Genomic DNA, 12640 nt, shown 5'->3' on the forward strand with positions numbered 1-12640 from the left:
AAAAAAAAAAAAAAAAAAACAAGAAAAGCAATCAAAGAAATAGCTATTGTACTTTAAATATTTCCCTTTTTGGAACTTCTCATCAATGCAAAACATGAAAATATATAAAATAAGCCCAGGATATATGACTCCCATTTAGATCAAGTGCTATTGTGACAGTCATAGAACTGTTGTTTGTATTAAAATATTAAAATAATATTTTGCTTAACATTTCTTCAGACTACACTATTATCTGATCATCCACTGTTGCAGTATATCTAAGCTTCTGAAGACTCAGGAACTATTCTTTTCTTGCAGAATAAATGGCCATCAGCTAAAACAAATTGTTATCTAGAAATTACACATAGCTCCCTGAATATATAAACATGTTTCGTATAAAAAAAATTTAACCGATGGTATAGCATGTTTATTTTAAAGAGTCTTTCAACTCAATCTATACTCTAACTGGGCAAGCATGTTCACTACGAAAGCCAAGTTCTACTCTCACTTCTGATGTTGAAAATGTAAATGGATCTCATTCATGGTGGCAATAAAGTCAAGACAATAATCTACAGAATCATCACTTTAGTTTTCTTAAATTATATCAAATCACCAAGGTTTCAAGGAAACCTGGCAAACTGAAAAATGTACTTAAGAGCCATTGATCTTAGATGCGCATAGAAGACGGTGTATGTAACATAAGCAGAAGGAAAGACAGAGCTAAAACGTGAATAAGTTCCTAAGGATTTAGCAGAAACCATTATGACTGTAATTCCTAGTAGTCTCAAACACAAAGAGATTAAGCACTCTTCCACCCACATTTCCCCTGTGTACTCACTCTAGCACAACACAATGTGAAAAATAAAAATAAAAATAATAAATGAAGAACAAGAGACTTAATCTAGCACACCTCTTCTATGAGCCATTTTTGTAGGATATTAAAGGAAAGAATTGTAGAATCTAAAGAATTATATCGGTCCTCTATACTCCACATCATTAGGATAATGAAAAATGGGCACCAAAGGCATTTTTTATGAAAATAAATAATGTACATGATCTCCTGCGAAAACTCAGATTGTTCTCCTAGGTCCAAAGATTTCAAGAAATTTACTACTAAAGACATGGCAAAAACATCGTTTTTTCTCTGCTATTCATATAGCCTCTTAAATGATGAGAAGCTCATTCCTTCTACACTAACATAGAACGTATCTCAGCCAACCCTGATGGAAGAACAAGTGTTCTACCCTAACCTCTAAAGATCTTACAACAATGCGAATTGTGAATTGTGTTTAAGAGGAATGAGAAATTTGCCTACTTTATTCACTAAATCAGAATGAAGTTTTCTTTTGTTTGAGGGAGATTAAGAATGTTTTTAAAAGTTCACACTTGACTTCTATATGAAAGCAAACAACCTAGACCAAAAGGGAAAAACAGAAAGAAAGAAAAATGACCAATATTATACAAGAAAAAAAATCTGGCTCCCATGGAGAGATTTTAACAGAAGATAAAACAGCAACAATGGATCATTATGAAACTGAGAACCTAAAATTAATGTATAAATGTTTATTATTATTATTACTCTTTATTAGTTGTTTTCTTTAATGTGAAGCAGACTTTTGGGTTTCTTTTGAAAAGTTTTGAAGTTTACTTTATCAGATATAAAAATTGCCACATGCAGTTGTTTAGGGTTTCCATTTTTTTGGTAGCTTAATCTGTATCCTTGGTCTCTTAGTGTTTGGATGTGTTTTCAGTACTATGTGTTCTTGTAAAGAACAGATAATTGGATTAATATTTTTATTTTTATTTTTATTTATGTATATTTGCGAGTATGTATATACCAAGTATGTACAAGTGCCTAAGAAGGCCAGATCTGCTGGAACTAGAGCAACTGCTGGTTATGTACTGTTCAACAACGGTATTACAAATCAAACATAGGTCTTCTTCAAAAGCAGCAAGCCTGTTTAACCACTGAGCTGCAGCTTTGTTAAAGCGTAGGTAATTAGTCTATAAATTTTAATTGGTAAATTTAGTCCATTTGCATTTAAATTGTTAATGAGAGCAATTCATTGTTTTCTATAGTTTAGTTACTTCCCTATTAGTACTAAGAGTTTTGAAATTAACTGTACTGGCTGTTATTAATTTTTTGGGGATGGCCTCACTTCCTTGGAAAATATATATGAATCTTTATGTTTTCATGAATGAGATGGTTTTCTTTCTTGCTTTTTTCTATTAGATGTTTTCTTTATTTACATGTTATACAATATCTCTTTTCCCAGATTCCCCTCCCCACAAAAAAAACAGAAAAAAAAAGAAAATAAAACAAAAACAAAAACAAACCCCTGTTCCCTCCCCCCTTCTCCCACTAACCAACCCACCATCTCCTGCTTACTGGCCCTGGAATTCCCCTACACTGGAGCATAGAACCTTCACAGGGCCAACGGCCTCTCCTCCCATTGATGACTGACTTTGCCATCCTCTGCTATACACATGCTGCTGGAGCCATGAGTCCCACCATGTGTACTCTTTGGTTGGTGGTTTAGTCCCTGAGAACTCTGAAGGTACTACATAGTTCATATTGTTCATTCTAAGGGGCTGCAAACCCTTCAGCTCCTTGGATCTTTTCTCTAGCTCCTTCATTGGGGACCTGTACTCAGTCCAATGGATGACTGTGAGCCTCTAGTTCTGTATTAGTTGTATACTGTCAGAGCCTCTCAGGAGACAGCTATATCAGGCTCCTGTCATCCAGCACTTGCTGGCATCCACAATAGTGTCTGTATTAGATGATTGAATATGGGAAGGATTTCAAAGTGGAGCGGTCTCTAGATTGTCCTTCTTCTATAGTTAGTCTCTACAACTCCTTCCATGGGTATCTTGTTCTCCCTTTAAAAAAGGTATGAAGTATCTACACTTTGGTCTTCTTTTTCTTGATTTTCTTGTGGTTTGTGGATTGGACTTCATGTATTCCGATCTTCTGGGCTCATATCCACTTATCAAAGAATGCATACCATGTGTGTTCTTTTATGATTGGGTTACCTCACTCAGGATGATATTCTCCAGAGCCATACATTTCCCCAAGAATTTCATAAATTCATTGTTTTTAATAGCTGAGTAGTACTCCATTGTGTAGATGTACCACATTTTGTGTATCCATTCCTCTGTTAAAGAACATCTGGGCTCTTTCCAGTTTCTGGCTATTATAAATAAGGCTGCTATGAACATAGTAGAGTATGTGTCCTTATTACATGTTGTAGCATCTTCTGGATTTATGCCCAGGAGTGGTGTAGTTGGGTCCTCTGGTAGTACTATGTCCAATTTCCAGAGAAACTGCCAAACTGATTTCGAGAGTACTTGTACTGGCTTGCCATCCCACCATCAATGAAGAAGTGTCCCTCTTTCTCCACAACCTCGACAGTATCTGCTGTCACCTGAGTTTTTTTATCCTAGCCATTCTGACTGCTGTGAGGTAGAATCTCAGGGTTGTTTTGATTTGCATTTCCCTGATGACAAGGATGTTGAACATTTCTTTAGGTGCTTCTCAGCTATTCGGTATTTGAGATTCTTTGTTTAGCTCTGTACCCCATTTTTAATAGGGTTGTTTGGTTCTCTAGAGCCTAATTTCTTGAGTTCTTTGTAGATATTGGATATTAGTCCTCTATCAGATATAGGATTGGTAAAGATCTTGCTGAAAGCAGTCTACAGATTCAATACAATCCCCATCAAAATTCCAACTCAATTCTTGACAGAGTTAGAAAGAGCAATTTGCAAATTCATCTGGAATAACAAAAAACCCAGGATAGCCAAAACTATTCTCAACAATAAAGGAACCTCTGGTGGAATCACTATCCTGGACCTTAAGCTTTACCTCAGAGCAATTGTGATGAAAACTACATCTTGTTGGTACAGTGACAGGCAGGTGGATCAATGGAATAGAATTGAAGACCCAGAAATGAACCTACAAACTTATGACCACTTAATCTTTGACAAAGGAGCTAAAACCATCCAGTGGAAAAAAAGACAGCATTTTCAACAAATGGTGCTGGCTCAACTGGCAGTTAGCATGTAGAAGAATGCAAATCGATCCATTCCTATCTCCTTGTACAAAGCTCAAGTCCAAGTGGATCAAGAACCTCCACATAAAACCAGATACACTGAAACTAATAGAAAAGGAAGTGGGGAAGAGCCCCGAGCACATAGATACAGGAGAAAATTTCTTGAACAGAACATCAATAGCTTATGCTGTAAGATCAAGAGTTGACAAATGGGACCTCATAAAATTGCAAAGCTTCTGTAAAGCAAAAGACACTGTCAATAGGACTGTTTTCTTTCTGTGTGTATTATTCTTTCAAATATTTGCCTTAATTTGTGGTCACTCCAATGCTCTTATGGTTCCATCTATTTCAACTGATAACTTTGCTGAGCTTATCAATCTTTCTTGAAAGTTATTTACATGTATAGCTTGAAGTAGTCTATTCCATGCATTATTGTACTTTAGGAATTTCAACGAGAGATTCGATGTTATATGATGCTTCTATTTTTTGTTTGTGACTTGGTATTTTTACCTTACAGTTTTTAATATTGTCTATTTGTTTCATAACATACTTTCAATTTTATTACAGTAGTTTAAATAAGGCAATTTCCATGAAAGCAATGCTATACTTTCAGAAAATTCCAACCCTAGTTGTTCTCTTCATTGCCCCCTCTTTTTAAATATCTATTTCATTTTCTGGGTTTATAGAGTTTTATACTGCATTTAATTGAATCAATCTTAGAGAATTTATCTTAACTTCTATGAATATTATATCTATTCTTTTCAGCTTGGCCCTCTCAGTTACAGCCTGGTATGCTTTGAAGTTTTTTATTGTTTCTTTGGTTTTTATTTTTAATATGTTATGCTTCAATATATTTGTCTTGATTTTGTTTCTTATTTTTGAAGTTGTTATCCTATTTAGTCTCATCTGTGAGTGATGTTTTCCACAGTTAATTTTGTTTAAATAATTGATTTTCTATCAGAATTCATGTCTTATTCTTTTTCAGTGTCTCCAGTTTTGTGCTGTATTGTTTTATGCTATTTTAATTTCTCTTATAAATTATTGTTTCATTTTCTTGGCCAACTCTTTTGTGTAGGTCTTGAATTGATAACTTCCCTTGATTTATCTGCTGTTTCTGTACTTTATACAGTCCATGAGCCTTTTAAGAAGTAAGAATCTGAAATATTTTTCTGTCATTTCATCTATCCAGTTATTTTCAGTGTCTGACATTGAAGAGCTGTGTATTTATGGTGGTCTCTAATGGATTGTTGTATCATATTTTTGTGCTCTTTTGTTTTATTTTGTACATCTGTGATATGCAAAATATGATCTACGAATCCTTCAGGCGTTTTTTTCCACCCTTCTTAGCCTTTATATTATTTTTCACATAGTGGGCAATAAACAGGTAAGTAAGCCTATGAATTTGTATTGACTAATGGAAAGAATGTAATCTAGAGGTTTACAATTTCTTCCTTCCAAAACACATAGCTGGAGAATATAGTAGACACTGGTGCGGCTGAAAATGCATGAAATATCTGTCTTTGTAGAGGCTATCATCTCATGGGAAGTGAATTCCCCTTCAAATTGCTTGTTTTACAGAAACTAGGGATTTGCCTGCATAGAGACAGTCGTGTTTCCGTTGTGTGCTGCTGAAGGTTAAGTGGAATTCTGCTTAGTACTTATCTGTTCAATACATGTAATCCCTTTCCACCTTTGTTCAATATACAACACAAAAAACTGAAGCTTCTTGTGCAGAGGGATGGCTATGGTCAGGAGTTACCTCTGGAAAATCAATTGACTTTAGAAAGATTTAGGCTAAATAACAATCAAAGAATCATTCCCCATATTAGCAAATAGAAGATAACTTGCACATTACAAATCTCCCTTTTTCAGACTGAGAATATTTTGGTCAGCCTGTCTCCTTCATTCTGAAGTATCAACTGTTATTTCTACTTATACCATTTCTGATTGACTGATACCATGAGCAAATTTTTTCTTGGATTGAAACTCAAGGTAAATGATGTCTTTAGTGTATACCATCCATGAAAGTCATTAAGATCATATCCTTTGTATGATGGTTTTAGAAAAAGAAGGTCCCTGAAAGTTAAACCTGTTATATAAACATTATCCAGTAATATATATATATATGTGTGTGTATATATATACATTTAATATATATATATATATACAGTAATATATATTTACATTTAAAACTGTGTTTGCTTTTTCATAGAAAATGTATAGTCCATGTAGATAGATTCTTTACCAACCCAATACCTTCCATGCCATATGGCCAGCTTTCTCTTCCCAGCCACACCCCTTTCTTTCTGTAAGAATGGTGCCATTATCAAATCTGTTTTGGAAATTCTCTGCTCTTTGCAAGGTATCATTTAGCTTAATAGTTTTAAACCAATGTTTGTAATAGCCATACCTTTACCATGTATAAGTAATATTTATTAAGTATATTTTTCATTGAAACCAAAATTCATATTTCTCTGATGCTATGACATATAAATTATTTCCTTTTATTTCTAAGACACATATCTGTTTTTTTAAAATAGAGATCTCATTACAGAGGAAATTATGATTTTTAAACTTAGCAAGCATAAAATATTATAGCACTATCAAAATAATTACTTAAAACTGCCATATTTCCTAGGCTTACAAGTAAAGTAGCTTAATATCATTAAATTTAAAGTCTTTGGATTTAAGTGAAAAATAGGATTTGACCCCATGCTTTTTTTTCTTTTCTTTTTTCTTTCTTTCTTTTTTTCTTCTTTTTTCTTTTTTCTCACTAACTGGTTGATTTCAGCCACACTAAGACCCTGTTTCTTCATCTTCAAAAGAACAAAGCATGTAAGTTAGATGGACAAGAAAATAATTAGTTTCACAGAAATGACAAGTACTTTTAGCCCAATTATTTTTTTCCATTATCCAATGTTAGGTATTTAACTCTCTATGGCTTAAGTAGGGCTTTGCCAAACTTTGTGCTTGTTGCTTGAGTCTGTGACCTTTCTGGGAATTAAGAAATACCAACTATGCCCATAAATAAAGAGATTAGATATTACCATAATAAATTTCCCACTTTCATGTACAAGCAAGAAACTGATTTTCCACTTGAATTATTATGTTTTCTGAATCATTTAGAAACTATTTCAAACTCATAGTATATATTGCAGTTCTGAGAATATTTTATTAAAAATAATAAAATTAGATTTTTAAAGATTTTTTGTTTGATAAAGACATAATTTGATAATCTCTGATACAGATTATCCTGATAAATTATGTTGTACTTAGAAAACTATAAACACTTGAACGCACAGTGCCCCGATACACTCCATGAGGACAAATATTTCTTTTTTTTTTTTTTTCACCACATCAGATTGACTTTATTTGAAAGGATGAAGGAAAGAGAGAAAATGTCAGCTGATATAAGTGACATCAAAATGCTGGCAGAAAGATCTCAGGGTTGATACTTACATTTTTCTAGGAGGACTGATAAAGGGAGATGATGGAATGCTTAGCCAAAAGAGGTGGGGGAAATGTGTCCTGACAAATTCAGCTCTAAGGTGTGTAGAAGTCTGGCCCAGGCCTTCTTTTCTGTGTCATGGGTGTTCACTCTGTCAAACAAGTACTTGGACAGTCTCTGAAGGGAGGTAGAGAATTAACTTTCCCTCCAAGTTAATAGCCAGAACCTTCACACACCTAAGTAAACAGCTGTCCATGCCAAACATCGAGGACAAATATTTCTAGAAATGCTCATCATGTCCCATGATTCATTTACAAACCTGTTAAATCTATTATCTTCTTCCTACCATACAGACATGATCAATATTACCTTCCAGTTTTGTAATAGTCACAGACTTAGAGGGTAAGTCACCCAAAATGACACACTTTACTATAGGGTAAATTCATTAGAACTAACATAGCAAATTATGAAAATTCAGCCAGATGGTACTAGAAAAAGGGAAGTGTTATTTTTGCCATGTCACTTTTGGGTGGGGACAGACCTGCTTTCCTATGAAATGAAGATAAAATTCTAACCAAGAAAAACAAAGAAGATGTCGATGGCTTAGCAAATTACCACTCATGGTTGCTTGCACAGAGCTCTCTTATTAAATCTATAATTCAAATAAACTATGTTCATTCTAATGATATTTTCATACTCTTATTATGTTATACACTTAATAATCACTATTTTTCTTATGTTTTATTTTAATACTAGTTTCCCCAAAGAAGAAAGAAGATACTATTTTCTTCTAATCAGTACAGGGCCAGGGGCCGACAGTCCTCTTGTACCTCTCTGCCTTCTTTTATTTTTAAAGATTTATTTATTTATTATATGTAAGTACACTGTAGCTGTCTTCAGACACTCCAGAAGAGAGTGTCAGATCTCACTACAGATGGTTGTGAGCCACCATGTGGTTGCTGGTATTTGAACTCAGGACCTTCGGAAGAGCAATCGGTGCTCTTAACCACTGAGCCATCTCACCAGCACCCCCTACCCCCGCCTTCTTTATTCCTCACACATTCTCTCTTTATCTGTCTCTAAAGTCTAAAGTGTCTGAGCACTGGCTAAGCAGTGAACACTATGTTTGTAACTCTCTGCCACGTCATAAAATGGCTCACTTTCCTCTTCTCTATTGCCTCAGTGCTAGCAAAACCAGACTAACAAATTTCTGAGAGGATGTCCATGGCACTTGTAAACACACATCCTACTCAGATAAAGCTGACTGGTAAATGAGTCATTTCATTGAATTAGTATGCAATGGAAAAGAATCTGCTTCTAGCTCAGAAAAGCCAGGAGCAGTATTACACACACATGATTGGCAGGAGGTAGTGAGAGATGACAGTGTAAGCATGTTTGGTATTTAGAACGCTCTGCTGGTCCCAAAGTAATTTTAACTACTGACAAGAACACCAAATGACATAATTAAAGGTTTTTCTATTATTTCTCAAGTATTTGGATTATTAGCAGAATAAATATATTAATAAAGAAATGTATATTATATATTGTAAAATGATCATTAATGATACTATTACATATTGTATATAGTGATAAAATTAATGATATTCTTGCTTTCCCTTGTCAATATGCATCAAAAATGATGATTCCTTATTTAAATTATCACTTGTGATGAAAAATTAATGATTGAAACAACAGAGGAAAATTTGCATAAATGTAACATGAGTATTTAAGTTATATAAAATCACTTCAAGAGGAAAGCTCACAAACCATGACATTCTCTGGAATTTCAGCAACAATCTTAAACACATTTCCTCTCATCCTTTTTGCTTTCATCTTGTTATTAGTCAAGCTCTACTAAGCTAGTAAATATTTTAAAATTCTGCTCAGTGCTTAAGTCTGCACATGCCATCCATTAATTCCCCACTTAATAGCAAATCATTGAAGTGAAAATACATTACCAAGATTCTGAGCAATCTGAATGCAACTTAAATCAATACAATAACTCAGAAGAATTTGCCCTTGGAAGTCATTCAAGTTCAGGCAAATGTTAGGGTCTTTATTTTATTCTACTTAATCCACAGAAGCATAAATGTACTTAAGGCGTTCACTGGAAACTTCATTATCAAGTATGGAAAAGCCTAGAGCCAAAAGACTTATTTTTATTACATTTATTTATGGGAAAGGGGGTGGATGCATGCCTACCACAGTACATGTGTAAAGATTAGGTGAAAATTTGCAGGAATTGGCTCTTTCCTTCTGCCACATAGGTCTCAGGGATCAAACTCAGGTTACCGGTCACTTGGTGACAGAGTGCCTTTATCTACTGATCCATCTCCTTATTCTTAGTGCCAATAAATGTATAGAGAAAAGGTAACCATTTAGAATTGGATATCAGCTCTAATTTGACAATAATCTAAATTATCTATCTTGTCAAATGAAAAGCACAAGACAACGATATAAATAAATATCAAAGTACTATAACTTGTGATCATCATCACATGATCACATGCCTACTGCTGATTAACCATAATTAAGTTTTGTAACATATGTATTGTAGCTATAAAACATTTTGAGAACCCATAATGAATAATTAAAAAAAAACCAGCCTTAATCTGAGGGGTTTTGACTAGTCTTATTGCATCTTATTATTCAGTGTTTGGTTGATGACCTTGAAAAGTCTGCCCTTTGCTGAATGGAAGCAGAAGAGCCATGGGAAAGAAGGGAGGAGTGGAGGAGGTAGTGAGTATTCCTGGAAGGAGTGGAGGGCCATAAAACTGAGATCAAGATGCATTGTATGAGAAAATAACAATTAAAATAAAGATATTGGCATATTTTCAGTTTTTTGCAGGTAAGCCTTTTCTTATAATGAAGACAGATACCAGGTAAGACTAAATATTTAAAACCAAATAATTCACAAGAAGTATTCTATGTCTAGGCAAATATTAGGGTCTTTATTTTATGCTACTTAATCCAGAGAAGCATAAATGTACTTAAGGCATTCACTGGAAACTTCATTATCAAGTATGGAAAAGCCTAGCCAAAAGACTTATTTTTATTACACTTATTTATGGGGAAGAGGGTGGATGCATGCCTACCACAGTACATGTGTAAAGATTAGATGAAAAATTGCAGGAATTGTCTCTTTCCTTCTGCCACAATGATGAGCTGTTTACCCTGGGAGGTTTGAGAAAATGTTACATAAATTCCAAATATCATTATAAAAGGATTCATTATTTAAATATCATAGGATTCCTGTGATTCCCCACTAGTATGGCGACTTTGGGACTATGGACCAACATGCTGACCCTAGATCCCTTTAAGTGACCAACCATCCTCGGGATACTGACTTCAGGTCAGGGAACCCTCAATTTGATGGGTGACTATTAATAGAAGCCATAAAGAAAGAGGGTCTAGAGAGAGAACGAAGCTTTACCAGGAGGAAGAAGAGGAAGGAGAGGAGGACCACTACCCTCAGCACTTCTATCTTACTCAGATATTGACTCTGAGAGTCAGGAAAGGATGATGAACAAGGAATATGGCCCAGGTGAGTAAGTAAAGTAATCTTATTGCAGCTTTTTTATGTAGCTTTTATACTTTTTTGAAAATTTGGAATAATGATAAAATTCTTCACCAAGCTTAATATAATACCTAATCATACACACACACACACACACACACACACAAGCACTCTCACACACACACAATCACTAAAGATATTTCCATGTCTCCTGAACCAGGAAAACTGACTATAAAGGATCAAGTACTACCCTTCTGTGACTTGGTAAGAAAGAAGGAATCTGCATAAACAAAGAGCAGCGGAGCAGTATAGCTGCACACATACTTCATTGGCTCGGAGGATGACAGAAGAAAAAGTGCTTCACCTACAAAGGAGGCTGAGGAGGAGTCATCATTGTTGCAAACTTGTGAAAAATGAAAATTATGAAGACTTTGGATGGACTTGGATCAAAGACCAGACAACAATGAAAAAGATGCCTTTTTAGAGGTTTGGGAGTCTTTAAGACCTGTTCGGCAGTGGTGTTTCCAATTATCAATAAGAAAAGACTAAAAACATTGGTCTTAAGTCTCATGTCTCCCAGCCAAGGATCACCTAACTTAGGATCCTGTCTTGGCCCATTTTTCCCTCCTCTTGAATCCCATTGATCCTGGAAGCCAACTCATCAGTCTATGTACTTTTTTTTTCTTGGCTACTGTTACTAAGAAAAGTAACAGTAAAGCATAGCAAAAACTGTTTTCTAACATCTGCTGAATCTCCACTTACAACATTGTTGTGGCAGAGAGAGCAGAAGAGAGAGATGAAGAGATAGGAAGAAAGGGAAGGGCTGAGGGAGGGAGGTGTGAGTGAAAAATCAAAACTAAGACCAGTATTAAAAGAATGTAAACAGGAAAAAAAGTCCAAGTGTGCCTGAAGTTGACACTGGAGAATACATCATGAAAGGCTTTAATGCTTTCTCAGTCTCTGCGGGTTCATGTGTCTTCATCCTTTGCTTCAGAGGGAGCTATTTTCTTGATGTACATACAGCATCCCCTCTAACTCTGACACTCTTTCTGCCTCCTCCCCTGCAGAGTTTAATGAGCACGTAAGGAAAGGATTTGATGGACACAATACATTTAAGGCTGACTGTTTCAAGGTCTCTCATTTACTGCATATTGTCTTTCTGGAAGTTTCAGTACTTGTTCACATCTGCTGCAGGGGGAAGCTTTTCTGATAATGGCTGAGCAAGGCTCTGATCTGAGTATAGCAGAATTCCATTAGGAGTCATTTAATAACTTTTTTTTGACATTAGAATTTGGATTTACCCTAGGATCCTGGGCTATCTAGTTTCAAGTTCTTGGTCACCAAAGCAACATTAGGTATAAGTTCCATCTTGTAGTGGGAGTTATAAGTCAAATTAGGCAGAGCACCATTACAAATCAGATGTTTTGTGAATGGATTGGTGTTCACATTTCTCCCTTGGTAGTCTGCCGAGTCCCTTCCTATAGCAAAGGACACTGAGGGATGAAGACTTATTCAGGCACCAAACTTACTTCTCCATGTTCATTAAGTTGTATAGATATTATAGTCAACAATGGAACTTTGTAGTCAGTTTGTGCAGATCAAACTATTATCTTGGCAATAGTATGACTGGTTTGGCAATTCCCATGA

The 12640-nt window shown here is 35.1% G+C and overlaps 1 long non-coding RNA gene across 1 annotated transcript; it reads left to right on the forward strand.

Annotated features, from left to right (window-relative positions):
• The first annotated feature begins 10314 nt into the window (after positions 1 to 10314).
• LOC116073485 lies at positions 10315 to 11545 on the forward strand. The gene is made up of 3 exons (XR_004111825.1): positions 10315 to 10358; positions 10724 to 11020; positions 11214 to 11545. It is a non-coding gene; the product is annotated as an uncharacterized LOC116073485 (long non-coding RNA).
• Positions 11546 to 12640: the final 1095 nt, after the last annotated feature.

Source organism: Mastomys coucha, unplaced genomic scaffold, assembly GCF_008632895.1.
Source record: "Mastomys coucha isolate ucsf_1 unplaced genomic scaffold, UCSF_Mcou_1 pScaffold23, whole genome shotgun sequence".
In the NCBI taxonomy this organism is placed as follows: Eukaryota; Metazoa; Chordata; class Mammalia; order Rodentia; family Muridae; genus Mastomys; species Mastomys coucha.